Source organism: Herpailurus yagouaroundi, unplaced genomic scaffold (genome assembly GCF_014898765.1).
Source record: "Herpailurus yagouaroundi ecotype Mexico unplaced genomic scaffold, PumYag 184, whole genome shotgun sequence".
NCBI lineage: Eukaryota > Metazoa > Chordata > Mammalia > Carnivora > Felidae > Herpailurus > Herpailurus yagouaroundi.
The window spans coordinates 32,753,112-32,767,857 of record NW_024412415.1 but is presented as its reverse complement, the minus strand read 5'-3'; the positions used below and the strand labels follow the sequence as shown (position 1 = coordinate 32,767,857).

Genomic DNA, 14,746 nt, shown 5'->3' with positions numbered 1-14,746 from the left:
AGAGAGGGAGACAGGATCCAAAGTGGGCTCCAGGCTCTGAGCTGCCAGCAGAGAGCCTGACGTAGGGCTTAAACTCACAAACTGCAAGATCATGACCGGAGCTGAAGTCGGACATTTAACCGACTGAGCCACCCAGGAGCCCCTTCACTGACGTTTCTTGGCCCCACATCTGGGTAGCATTTATTTCCCACCCTCAAAAGTGAATGCATCATACGTATTGCTTCTTGCCCATTCGGTCTCATTAACATGGCGTCATTGATATGGTACACTAATGTGATATTCTGCAGAATTGTCCAGATGGTCTAAGTCCCTTCAGACTACATTATGATAGAAAGCAGAGAATTAACATAGCCCTGATGCAAGACGCAAGCGGATCCTGTTCTCTGCTCCATGTGAATGTGAACTGCTTTTGATTCTTCTTTCTTCTAGAGATAGAAAGAAGGCAATAAACAGATCACAATCATGCACCATGTTCTGGAGGTTGTGTTGATCAGCTCCAGCAAAGGTACCATACTTAGCACAATAGCAACAATTGGGGCTAGTACTTGGTTAAGTTTGTGGTAGTTTACCCTCCTCAGCCATTTTATACAGTTTTTGCAGGGGCTAGGCTGGTAAATTAAAAGGGAATATGACAGAGACCACCATCTCTGCTTCCTTTCTTCTTTGAGCGTGGCACCGATTCCTCCCATCTGCCCTGGGACATAGTCATGTATTTGATTTAGTATCCAGGCTGGGGGGGGGGGGGTGCAGTTTTACAGACTTCCAACTGGACTTCCTTACCATATACTAGCTCTTATTCCATAGGTCAAAAAACCAATATCGGGGTTCTACTAACTACCAAGTATGTCCATTCCAGTTATACACTCGGGCACAGGGAAATAAGCACAGGGCACCAGGGACCCCACTGAATTCACTGAGACCTAGACCTAAGCCAGGGCTCCGTTACTACCTGGCTCCCATTCCGCTTGCTCTAATGGAGCAGGAGGTGGTGCATAACGGCACTTGGGTCACCAAATATCAGTGCAGTGATAGTGCAGACCCTGTGGCCAACAATTCTTCAAATTCCTTGCCAGTTCCCCTTTCTCATGCTCAGTTACACAAGTAATAGCCATGGATTCTTTCTGAAAAGGACTGGGCATGGGGAAATACTACCAAATACATTCACCATAATGTTGCAGACCTTTGGTCCATGGCTCAGGTCTAGAAACAGGGTAGAGAATCGTGACCTTTTACTGGGGGCAGCTGCCTTGGCTCCCTGATCATTCATCCTTGATTTCTTTTGATTGTCTAAAGTAGACAATACACTGTGGGCCACCCATCTATCTTGCCTCTGGGAACACTGTATTCTATTATGGTCTCCATAGCCTCTGTGGGTCAGGCCCTTCTGACTGCTACTCTGATTTTGCTGCTCATTGCAATAATCATGCCCACCCGGGTTCTAAAGTTTCGGCACCACCACCCGACCTCTATTATTTTGGGATCCCATAATCCCTGTGGGTATCAGGGAGCCCAGTTCTGCAACAGCGTCTCCTACTGTCCCCGAAAGGTGGTGCTCCCCTCACCAGCCCATTCCTTATTGCTTCGATAAGTAGACTGTTCTCCAGAACAACTGGCCGGTGGACTTTCTGAACTTGTGTGCTACAAACACTCAAGCTTGCCCACTTCTCTGAGCCTTTTGACTTCTCCCTCCACTGTCTGCCATGCCCATTCTTTTTTTTTTTTGTTGTTTATGTTCAGTTATTTATTTTGAGAGAGAGAGCATGTTTGAGTTGGGGAGGGGCAGAGAAAGAGGGAGAGAGAGAGAGAGAGAGAGAGAGTCCCAAGCAGGCTCCTTGCTGTCAGGACAGAGACCAATGCAGAGCTGGATCCCATGGACCGTGAGATCATGACGTGAGCCAAAACCAAGAGTCAACCAACTGAACCACCCAGGCACCCCTGCCATGGCTATTCTAACATTTCTACTTCACATGAAACCCTGCTTTTCCTAAGCTTCTAAAATCCATCTAAAAAGTATATTAGCACTGTCTCCTGGGTTTCTTGCCAGGAGTTAACTCCTGCATCATAGGAGGGTACTTTCATATCAACACCTGCTCTTGTCCAGCTTTATTTTCCTCTTCTATTTTTTTACTTAAAAATTTTTTTTAATTCATTTTTGAGAAAGAGAGAGACAGAATGTGAGTGGATGAGGGGCAGACAGAGAGGAAGGCACAGAGTCTGAAGCAGACTCCAGGCTCTGAGCCATCAGCACAGAGACTGATGCGGGGCTCAAACTCACGGATGTGAGATCATGACCTGAGCTGAAGTTGGAGGCTTAACCTATTGAGCCGCCCAGGCATCCCTATTTTCTTCTTCTCTGGATCTGGTCCTTCAGGATTCAGTTCTGTGTACACATACCGCCCAGAAGTATCAGCCAGATCTGGTGGCTCCTTCAGTGAAGTGCCCCTCTCCTCCCTTAGCAGGCCCAACACAGTTGGGATCTGACTCTTGGTGTCCATCGGATAGTCAGAAAGGAGGTGAAGGCAGGTTCTGAGGGAGGTGAGCATTATCCTGTAGGGTACTGCCTCATTTTAAACTGCATTTAAATCTCCCATAAAGAGGGACCACTCGTTGTCAACAGGAAGTGGGCCCCTTCTGCGGGCCCAGTGGATTCAGAAAATCTGAGTTCAAGATTCTCAACTGCATCTACTCCTATATCCCCAACCCGAGTATTAGGATCCCACCTCTTTCCTAACAGGCTCTGATCTTGGCATACGAGACCTATCAGAACTGAGAAGTCCATCTTCCCTGGAGCTCTGCTACTTTTAGCACAAAGTCCTAAGCCTGGTCCTCCTTCTGCAGGAGGGATTTCCTTCCATGCTACCCCAGGGGCTGCCCTCTGGCTTTTGCTTTTGGCCTTGGTGATTTTTCCCTTTGACGCTGTCATTATCCCTCTCTAGCAAACCAGCGGGCTCTGCCACACTCATTCATTTCCGTGGTCCTTATACTCACTACTTCCCTCAATGTCCAGAGACGTTGCACCAGCCACCATGACTCCTTCCACCCGCATCTCATCCCAGGTCACGGGCAGGGAGGCCTGATAATCACGAAGTTACAGTGTGCAGGGGACCAGCCTTCCTTTCTAAACAGGCGATGCGGTCTTCACTGATGGCCAGATGGCAAATGACCCCTCTCCCAATTCCCACATCCGCTTCCTCGGACCACTTCTGGCACCAGCTGTCTTGGGTTAGGTTCCCTGAAAGCAGGCTCTGAGGTGGAGAACTGTCTGAAGAAGGTTAAGCAGGCAGTGCTCTTGGGAGACACACCGTAAGCGAGAGGACCGGCCTGGGAAGAAGAAAGCTGACCCCCAGTGGGGGTGCAGCTGGGTCCTCAGCTGATCCTACAGGGGGCTCTGAGCTGGGATGGCCCTTCAGCGGGTCCCAAAGTGAGGCGAGGATGCCCAGCCTTTACACGCCCGCGTCAGCCAGTCATGGGCTGCCCTCTGAGGCCAGGCCTCACCTTGGTGCAGGCAGCAGCTTGTGGCCGAGGACAATTCCCAGTGAGGGAAGGAGCTGTGGCCAGTATTTCCAGCAGCTGGGAATGGACGTGGGGCCCTGATGGGGGCCCTGGGAGGAACGCAGCTATAATCACCACAGTACCCATTTCACAGAGTTCTTGTGAGAACGAAATCAGATAAAACATGCTAAGAGTTTAGCAACATTCCAGGCACTTAAGAAAAAGCACCTATTATTGTAGTTACTTATTAATAATTTAAATTATGATGCATATAATACCGTTAGTAGGCTGAACCATATACATTGTCAACATCTAACCTCCATTTGACCTGTAAATATGGAATTTCATATGGTTCATCCTCAGAATGAATAAGACCAGCTAATCTCATGCTTGTTCTACATACCTTACAGGATTATTTGAGGATCAACTAGAGATGGCACATGTAAAAATGCTTTGTAAAGTGAAAAGTTCCATTAAAATGTTGACGCACTGGATTATTCGTATTATCTGTTTTCCTACTACAACATCTAATAGAATGGCTGTGTTCAAGCTTCCCCAGCCAAGGATAATAAACTGTCTTACTCCATGAAATACTCAAATTACAATTCCTTTGAACCCTGCTGGCCCACATGGGAGCTCAGCCCCTGCAGAGTGTCCTGAGCTATTTTGGAGAGCTCCTCAGTGGTGGGCGACACCAGCCCCGGAGCTTGCCCTCCAGCCTCCTCAGCGGATCCCACACCCTCTATGACTCCCACCCTGGGGGACATGGCCGCCCTCTATGGGTAGCCACCAGCCCTGAGCCCACACTCTGGCCTCGTCTTAGCCACTCAACTCCAAGCATGGTTAGGCCCCTTTTCTCCATGTATCATACTTAACCAGAAACCAGGTCCAGCTTCTAGCAGGAGCTGACAAGACTTGGGGACCACAGAAGATGTGTAAAACAGAGCAATGCTCACAACCTTGATTCGTGTGGTTTTTCTCAGAGCTCACAGATCCCATGCTCGTGTCCAGGTAATCTCATAAGGTCACCTACCTATCCAGGCCCAGCTTGTTTCACATGGCAGGGCCCAGCTCAGCTCCACTTCTAGAGCTGCATGGAGCATGTCTTCACTCGTAGGGCAGACTAAAATCAGGAGAGAGAGAGAGGGAGAGAACTTCTCTGTCATCCCAAAGGCCCACATCCTGAATCCTCAGTTTCTGCCCCAGGATAATCTTTCTTCCAGGATGACTGGCAATGGGAACTTTCCTTTGGTGGAATTTACCAAGGCCATGGTCTTGCTGTGTGTGGACGGCAGGACAACTACAGAAATACAGAATGGCCCAAGATCAGTCCAGTTCAGGATATTGCGTATACACGATGCGTGTCCAGCCCAGTCTGGTCCAGGCCCTTTTCATGGTTTCTCTTCTGGGAGACAATCACGTCTGAACGTGCTTTCTGCAGTCCTCTAGATGGAGTCCTCCAAATCTTCCAAAACCTCCGTTCAAATCACTCACGGTTCCCTAAAGAACAAGCAACAGTTTATTACCCAGTGCGCTCTTGACTAAGACAGAACTGAGAAGCCTTTCTCTACCCTCCACACAAGCAAAGGAGCACAGTGTTAGCTGAGTGCCAGCCACATGCACCATGTACACAAGACCCCTGCTGCCGTGAGCTTCCCGACCAGTGGGAGTGAAAGACTACCTCGTCAACCCATCAGCAGAGTCCCGGTTAAAGGGACAAGGGCCCATCCATATGATGGGAGGTTGGGACATACAGAACATGCTTTTTATTAGAGACCGCTGGAGAATTGTGGTGGGCAGCTTTTGTAATAGATCCCAGTGATCCCCGCCTCCTGGCATTTACACCCTTGTGCAATCCCTCCTCGTGTGTGTGAATGTGTGCACGTGTGCGTGGTGGCTGGGCTGAGGGTGAGGGGCAGCGAGACTTAATGCCTTCTCCTAACAACTAAATTATGTAAGATTCGGCTCTGAAAGCCCGGGACTTCTCACTTGCACACTGCCATGCTGGAGGGCCCACGTGGCCAGGACCTCAGAGGAAGGAAGCCACTGGGTCCAACAGCTCCCAAGGAACTGAATCTTGCCAACAATCTCACAAGTGAGCTTGGCGTCTGATGCCAGTGGAGCCTTGAGATGACTGTGAACCACACCGACATCGCCCTTGATGACAACCTGTGAGGGGCCCTGAGCAGATGATCCAAGTTAACAGCACCCAGGTTCCTGACCCACTGAAACAGAGATAGGAGTGTGGCTGTGGGAAGCCACTAAGTTTGGGGGTAATTTGTTATATAATTAAGTCAGAGACAATTTTCAAGATACATATTTTTTTTTGGAGACAGAGAGAGCAAACAGGGCAGTGGCAGAGAGAGAAGGAGACATAGAATCTGAAGCAGGCTCAGGCTCCGAGCTGTCAGCACAGAGCCCGACGTGGGGCTGGAACTCACGGAACCGCGAGATCGTGACCTGAGCCGAAGTCAGACACTTAACCAACTGAGCCACCTAGGTGCCCCTTCGTTTTTATTTTTATTTTAAAATTTTTTTAATGTTTATTTATATTTGAGAGAGAGAGAGAGAGAGAGAGAGAGAGAGAGAGAGAGAGAGAGCGCAAACAGGGGAGGGGCAGAGAGAGAGGAAGACACAGAATCCAAAGCAGGCTCCAGGCTCTGAGCTGTCAGCACACAGCCTGACATGGGGCTCGAACTCACAAGTGGCAAGATCATGACCTGAGCCCAAGTTGGATGTTCAACCAACTGAGCTACCCAGGTGCCCCTATTTTTATTTTTATTTTTATTTTTGAGAGAGTGAGTGGGGGAGGGGCCGAGAGAGAGGGAGAGAGAGAATGCCAAGCAGGCTCCTGGCTGTCAGCACAGAGCCCAATGCGGGGCTCCATCCCACAACCCTGGGATCATGAGCCAAAACCAAGAGTCATATGCTTAACCTACTGAGCCACCCAGGAGCCCCAAGATATATCCTTAAGTAGAAAAATCAGGGTGCAGAAAAATGTGTATAATACATCATTATTCATGTAAAAAGGCAGAAATATATCTACATTTCTGTGTGTGTATGTCATCCATATATATGTGTATCCCTATATATTTATTTCCTTCTACATGCATAAAATACCCCTGGAATGATAATGTTACATTCAAAATTTGGGTTTCTTCCAGAGAGGGGACCTGGTGGTTGGCAGAGGGAGGATGCCCACTGTATACCTTTTATATCTTTACTTTAGATCATGTGAAAGGGCTGACTATTCAAAAATAAGCACAATATATTAAAAGAAGAAAAAAAGGGGCGACTGGGTGGCTCAGTCGGTTGAGTGTCTGACTTTGACTCAGGTCCTGGTCTCATGGTTCGTGGGTTCGAGCCCCTCATCTGTCTCTGTGCTGACAGCTCAGAGCCTGCTTTGAATTCTGTGTCTCCCTCTCTCTTTGTCCCTCCCCTGCTCTCTGTCTCTCAAAAATAAACTTTAAAAAATTTTTTTTAAAAAGCAGCCAAAAAATCTTGGGAAAAAGAAGCTGAAAATAATACATTTTTTAAATAATTAGGGAAGCCCCAAAATGAGGCACCTTATGGATTTGTGGGTGCCTTTTATTCCCCACAGCCAAATGCTGTCAGCTCTCCTTTCAGAGCGTCTCCAGTCTGACCCGCCTCTCCCCATCTCCACGGCTACTCCCCTGCACCAAGCCAGGAGCACCATGCACCTGGGCTATTGTAATGGCTCCGTAACCCTTCTCCCTGCTCCCACCCCTGCCTCCTTTCCTGACCCTGTGCCACCCAGCCTCCAGAGGGATCTTGAAACATTAAAAATTAGATCATGTCACTCGCCTTCTTCAAACTGGAGTTTTTAGGCCAAATTTTCACTTCCTCTATTAGCATGTTTGGTATAGGGGAGAGCTTCCAATTTCAGAAATGCTCCTGAAAAAAAAAAAAAATGAAGGGAGACAGGAACTAATATGTATTAGGTGATTACATAAAGCAGACTTTGTATATATTACGCTGTTTACTCTTCATGACAGCCCTGTAGGCTGGGCACAATTACTGTCCCCATTTTACAGATGAGGAGAGTCGAGGTTAAGGAGGCTGCAGTACATGTCCATGAGAATCGTCTGCTCGGCATCCCTGCTTCTGGAACTACTTCCCCTTGGCTCCATCTACTTGCATTATTGAAAGAGCTGCCATCACCTGCAATTGTCCTGCCTCCTGGCACAGCCGACTGCTTCAAGGGCAGGCGTCTGGCCCAATATGGACAGCTGAGCACTCCCTGTCCTGAGGGGTTCCCTCCTTGGCTGCTAACAGCTGCAGGGAGACCCACTGAGTCAAAGCAGGAGAGGGGCCTTTGACGATCATCGCTCTCAGCTGGAAGATGCTGACCTATGGGGATCAAAACTGCCTGGGTTTGGACCAGGGAACCTGGCCACGCCTCTCCCTCCAGCCATGAAATCCAGTTTGTCACTCTCCCTGTGCCTCAGTATCCATGTCTGTCATATAACAGGGTAGGGACCGGTGGTTTGGATTGAAGGAGATGATCTCGAAGGACCCTAACTGGCTGTGTGACCATGGGGCCTCAGTTTCCACAAACTGTAAAGTGAGAGCTGGAGATGGTAGGGGGGAGGCCGGGGCATGGGCGAGGCGCTCTCTGGAACGATTTTCCAGTTCAAAAAAATCACAAGGTAAAAAAGTAATAATAACAACGTTTAAAAATCACAGGGTTAGCACGTCAGGGGTAAGAGGATGCCTCCCTTCTCGGTAGGAGATACATCTTCCCCCCCAAATCTTTTGGCTGAGCCCCTCTTTAATGAGGGGGTGGTAGACCTTCTAATCTGGGACTCCTGACTCGGAGCGGGCCCATCTCACCCAGGACGAATGAACCACAGACACGAAAACCATCTGTGGTGTGGCGGAGACCCTGCCAGGGGCCCCGTAGCAGCCTGCCTCTTGCCAAGACCCAAGACCCCACCCCCAGCCCTCTCGGCACCCCTGCTCCCCCCACCCCCAGACTTTATTAAATGTTATGTTTCCCATCTTGCACTGGAGCCTACTGCTCGGAGGTTACTAGCTGCTCTTAAGGGTTCTTTATACAACTCCACTTGGGCTCCCAGCCACCAAATTCTTCCTGCTCATGCATTACTTAGATTAGCTAAGGATGTTGGCATTTAGAGCCAAACTCCAGCATGCATCTCAGAAGGCGGCCTCCTGACTGCCACAGCTGTTATTTCAATGCAGCACCCCTCTGTGGGGATTGTTCTCCATAACGTGAGGTGTCATACAGGCTCTCACTGTATCTATAATGCCGCCTATTTTTACAGTTAGTTGACTCAGAGCGCAGTCCGCTGATGACCTCTCGCATGCAATCGGTCTAGGCGGCCAGGCAGCATGTTCCAACCACTTTTGTTGCCTGGTTCCTCTTCAGATGACCCCACCTTGCCTCTCAGTGGAGACGGAGCCCCTGCTCCGGATGCCAAGAGACCCTCCCACTTGTATGACACCTGACAGTTTATGGAACTGTCACCAGAGCTCCTCGTTCCTCTGTGGCTTGCCATCGTAGGGATGAGGAAACCAGGTCTCACAGAGGAAACCTTTGTCAGATATAATGCAAAGCACACAATGTTAATTATTTTCACGACGCAAACTTCTTCACTTTGAGTCTAGGGCTTTTCCCACCCTGCCACGACTGCCTATTGTTTTTAAAAAGGAAACAAACTTTGAGAAATGGATGCCCTAGCCATGTTGGCCCATGCCAGATGTCAGGGCAAGGCTCTGAGCTGCTGTAATGAAGAGGTCCGACAGAAGGATGGCCTAGGGAGCAAAAGGATGAACTTTCTCTCACACAGACTGTCAAGTCCCGGGTTCCTTCCAGGTTGTTGCTCTGCCATCTCCAGAGCCTGCTTATGGTCTCCCTGACTGTACCTGGGTGCCAGCTGGCGGGAAAGGAAAAGAGGAGGAGACAGACATTCCATGATCTTAAGGCCCAAGTCCCCGCACATCACGCATCATCACCACTCACACTCTTCTGTACAGAATCTGGTCACATGGCCACCCTTCCTTGCAGGGGGGCAGTGGGGGGGGGGGCTGGGAAATAGAATCTAGCCATGTGCCTGGGAAGGAAGGGAGCTGGACTTGGGTGGGTAACTGGCAGAACCTCCCACACAAAGCTTTGAAAACCTCCAACCTTCATACTCTCCTTGACCCCCCGCCCTAGAAAGTAGCTCTCTCTCTCTCTCTCTCTCTCTCTCTCTCTCTCTCTCTCTCACTAGCCTCTATTGTAGCCAAAAAACAACCATTTAAGGGTCACCTTTGGGTTTGGAAGGCACTTTGGTCTCCTACCAATCATTATTTGAATATTTTTTCATTCTTCCAATTGCCATTTCAATGCAGGGAGTCATCATAACTCTGGGCTAACATCCTTCCAGTTTTACAGTCTCAGTGCAATGGTGCCTGTGTTTCCCAACGGTTGCAACAAAAATCCCAGGCCTGGGTTGCTTGCATTTCCTTGAAACCGAGGATAAGATGAAGGGAAGGAAGATTCCTCAAGGGAAAATTCCATTCCTATCATCAGAAAAACAGGAGCAAATGTTGGGCAGAAACAAACCAACCATGAAAGCATGTATCCACTCTATCTCTCTTACCTTCTCAGCTACATTGGCTTCATTGTCTTCTCTTTCTTTTATTCTCTGCCACTCCATCAGCACGGTGGAGGCCAAAAAGTGCTTGCTGAATGGGCAAGTCTTGCTCAGAGAAGGCCAGCTCTATGCAAAAAAAGATTGCCCCAATGGGAGTCAAGTTACTCAACAAATATTTATTAAATGCATCCTCATGCCCAGGCACCGCGGTAGGTGAGTGAGAGAACCAGGCAAAGCTCTTGCACCCGAGGACCATACCTCCTGCTGGAGAGTAGGAGGCGGACAGCAACAACAGTAAGCAAATGAATAGACAAATACACAAAACAGCAGGGGCTGCAAAATTCTCACACAGGCTGCAACGTGGATGAACCTTAAAGATATGATGCTAAGTGAAATAAGCCAGACACAGAAGGACAAATATTGTATGATTCCACCTATGTGAGGTCTCTAAACTAGTCAAATTCATAGAGACAGAAAGCAGAATGGTGGTTGCCAGGGGCCAGGGGAAGGAGGAAGGGGGAACTAGTGTTTGATGTGCACAGAGTCTCAGCTGGAGGAGATGAAAACGTCCTGGAGATGGATGGTGGTGATGGTGCAGAGAGATGTGAATGCACTTAATGTCACCAAATTCTACACTTTAAAATTGCCAAAATGGCAAATTTCACATATGTACATTTTATCAGAATTTTCTTTTTAAGGCAGGTGATAGGGGTGCCTGGCTGGCTCAGTCAGTGGAGCACGTGACTCTTGATCTTGGAGTCATGAGTTTGACATGGAGGTAACCTCTATGCCCCAAACAAGGAGGAAGCTAGTGTGGTTGGGATCCTGGGAATAGGGCAAAGCAGCAGAGGTTGAGGTCCAGGGGCAGGTGGGGCCCAGACCTTGCAGGGCCTTGAAGGCCGCCTTAAGAGCTTTGGGTTCTACTTTAAGGAATTGAGAAGCCACGGAAAAGCTTAAGCAGCATATTACTCCCCCCTCACCTCTCTCCTTTAAAAACAAATTTCAAACATATGTAAAAGTAGGGAAAGTAGATAATGTATACCTATCACCCAGATTTAAACATTAACACTTAAACATTTACATTTAAACATTTTACCACGTTCGCTTTTTTTTTTTGCTGAGTTTTTAAAAGCAAATTTTCAGACATCATGGTGCTTCATCATAATTAAATATGCATCTCTAGAAAATAAAGACATTTCCTGCACAACCATGATACCAGGCTTGTTCCTAACAAAATTAATGGTTCTTTCATATCTATATTCAAATTTCACCAAGTGCTCCAAATGCCTTTTTTTTTTTAAGTTTTTTATTTATTTTTGAGAGAGAGAGAAAGAATGTGAGCAGGGGAGGGGCAGAGAGGGAAGCACAGAAGCTGAAGCAGGCTCCAGGCTCGGAGCTGTCAGCACAGAGATGGATGCAGGGCTCGAACCCATGAACCGTGAGATCGTGACCTGAGCCGAAGTCGGACCCTCAACCGACTGAGTGACCCAGGCACCCCCAAAATGCCTTTTTACAGCTGGTTTGTGTAACTCAGGAACACACATTGCATTTTGTTAGTATGTCTCGTAAATATTTTAAATCTAGGACCATCTCTCACCCTATCCCTGCTCACTTCTTCATCACACTTTGACTATTAAAGAGGTTAGAGCAGCATCCTATGGAATATCGACATGTTGGTATTGTGACTCACATTTTATTTAAAAAAATGTTTTTAATGTTTATTGATTTTTGAGAGAGAGAGGGAGAGAGAGAGAGACAGAGAGAGAGAGACAGAAAGAAAGAGAAAGCATTCGTGGGGGAGGGGCAGAGAGAGGGGGAGAGAGAGAATACCAAGCAGGCTCTGCGCTGACTCCCCATGCGAGGCTTGAACTCACAAACAGTGAGATCACGACCTGTGCTGAAATCAAGAGTCAGACCCTTAACCGACTGAGCCACCCAAGCGCCCTTTGTGACTTACATTTTAAAGGACCACTCTTGCTTGTGTGCGGATAATAGACTTCCTTGGATGGGAGCCAAAAGGCCATTTTGGGGGGGGGGTATTGTACTAAGAACAAACTCTAGGCCCACAAAGACAAGAGCACAAGAATGGAAACAATAGGGGGAAAGGGTTGGTCAACATGCTGGGAGGATGAAAAGCTGATAGACAGCCCAGTCAGTCATATCAGAGTAGAAGCAGCTGACTCCAAAGAGATTATATACATCGGTGATACCACGAGAAGCAAGCCAGAGAGGCTCAGTGACTGGGGGACCTGGTAATGCAGAAGGCAAAGAGAAGGCTGAAAACAACAAGTTTGGCTGATAATGACACTTAGGCATCTCCTCCAGAAAATGCTCTGCCTGCTCCGTCTCCTTCAGTGAGGATCACCAGTTGGCAGCCCTCTCTATGACAACAGAACTTCCACAAAGCTTTTTGGTGACTCACTCTTTAATAAGAAGAGACAAAGATTCAATAAGTTGAAGAAAGCCTCCAACACAAAAGACAGAATAAAGCAAAAGGAAAACAAGAACTTGGGGGAGACAAGGACAATGCAGAGAGCAGAATAACACAAATAAAAATGTCCCATCCATACTTGATATTCTCAGAAGAGTAAGAGAGGAGAGTGTGAATGCATAAAAAGAAAACAATACTATAAAAAGCAACAGAGTGGGGCACCTGGGTGGCTCAGTCGGTTAAGCGTCTGTCTTTAGCTCAGGTCATGATCTCCTGGTTCGTTAGTTCAAGCCCCACATCAGGCTTTCTGCTGTCAGCAGAGCCCGCTTCAGATCCTCTGTCTGCTTCTCTCTCTGCCCCTCCCCTGCCGGCTCTCAGTCTCCCTCAGAAGTAAATAAACATTAAAAAAAAAAAAAGGCAACAGAGAACAAGATGGAGCTTTGAGAAATCTAAAGTATGGTAGCTAGAATAAAAATAATTTAAATGGAAATACTGGAAGGAATAGTCTAGGAAATTCTCCCAAAAATAAAAAGATAAAGGCAGAAAATAGAACACTTTTTAAAAAATTTATTTATTTGTTTTGAGAGAGAGCATGTGCAGAACGAGCCGAAAGAGAGGGAGAGAGAGAGAGAATCCCAAGCAGGCTCCGCACTGTCATCCCAAAGCCCGATGCAGGGATCAAACTTACAAACCATGAGATTGCCACCTGAGCTGAAATCAAGAGTCAGACGCTTAACTGGCTGAGCCACCCAGACACCCCACAAAGAACATTTTTAAATTAAGGGACAATCCAAGAGGTCTAAAAGCCAATGAACTGGAGTGTCAGAAAGAAAGAAAAAATAAAATGGAGGGAAAGGAATTATGAAAGAAATATTACAAAGAAATTTCTCAGACCTGAAGGACATGAATGTCCAAATTGAAAGGGTCTATTGAGCGCCTGGCACAATGACTAGAAATTTTAGAGCATTAGGAATGAAAAGAAGAACATAAAAACTTCTTGAGGGGAAAAAAGATTGCATGCAAAGAATTAAGGATCAAAAATGTAGCAGACTTCTAACAACCTGTATCTCTCAAAATATTGAGACAAAAGTAATTTCTAGTCTAGAACTCTCCATTCTGCAAAATTATCATTCAACAGTGATGTTAAATTAAAGGCATTTTCAGATATACCAAACTTCACCATTTTATCTCCCATGTTCCCTTTCTCAGACAGCTACTAGAGGATGTGCTCCAGCAAAATGAGGAAGTAAGTCAGAGAAGAAGACATCACATCTGGGGAAAAGAGATCCAACACAGAAAAGAGATCAAGTGGAGAAAGGAAGCCCTGGGATAGGATCTGAGCCCAAGCTCAAGGGAGCAGTCCACAGTGGAGCAGGAGGCTAGAATGCTCTAGGAGAGACTCTGGTAAAACAATGGCACTGAAAACAAGAGACATTTGACACATTATCTGCTTACCCACGTAGAAAATTGTCCAACAGGGGCTGTTGAAGGTCAAAGAAACCATGCAAATAAAAAAAAAAGAATGAGAGCCTTATCAACTCCAGGTAAAAATAAAGCCTACATGAGAAAGGAAATGTCACATGGTACATTACTTGACTCAGTAAAGAACAGTATTTACTCAGTCATAATAAGCAAACATTGAATACTGATTTCACTGATAATTACAATATAATTCTATTAGCATGGCTTAGGAGCATAAACAACTACAGAAAGGGGAGCTGTTTAAGAAAGGTCAATTGTTATCTACCACAATAGAAAATGAACAGGTAATCCCTAAACTTGCACATCAAGAATACTGAGGAAGAGAAGTTTAAGCAATTGGAACAGGTGTCAGCAAATGATGTCCCACTGGCCAATTCTGGTTTTGTAAATAAGGTTGTACTGGGATATGTCTACACCCACTCATTTACCTACAGCTGCTTTGTAGCTACAAGAAGAACTGAGAGGTTGCAACATACTGGCCCACAAAGCTGAAGATATTTCCTATGTGGCCCTTTATGGGAAAAGTTTGCACTCTTACAGAAAAAGTAAACCCCGGATTTATAATAATGGAGATAAATACATAAAAAAGTAGCCAGAAGGGTTAAAAGTGGTTGTTCTCTGATGCTTTTTGCTATAAGCCTTCAACTATTAGTTGGCTTTTTAAATATGTGCATTACTACTTTTGATAAAAATTTTAAAATGATTGTTTTTAAGGAGTTGT

At 46.7% G+C, this 14,746-nt stretch overlaps 1 long non-coding RNA gene across 1 annotated transcript in view; it reads right to left on the bottom strand.

The window, feature by feature from the left end:
• Nucleotides 1-7,316: 7,316 nt before the first annotated feature.
• LOC121041890 (uncharacterized) overlaps nt 7,317-14,746 on the bottom strand; it is a 60,871-nt gene continuing 53,441 nt past the window's right edge. The window contains exons 3-4 of the long non-coding RNA XR_005795893.1: nt 10,119-10,238; nt 7,317-7,407 (exon numbers count right to left, since the gene is read on the bottom strand). This is a non-coding gene — a long non-coding RNA (uncharacterized LOC121041890). The remainder of the gene's footprint in view (nt 7,408-10,118; nt 10,239-14,746) is intronic.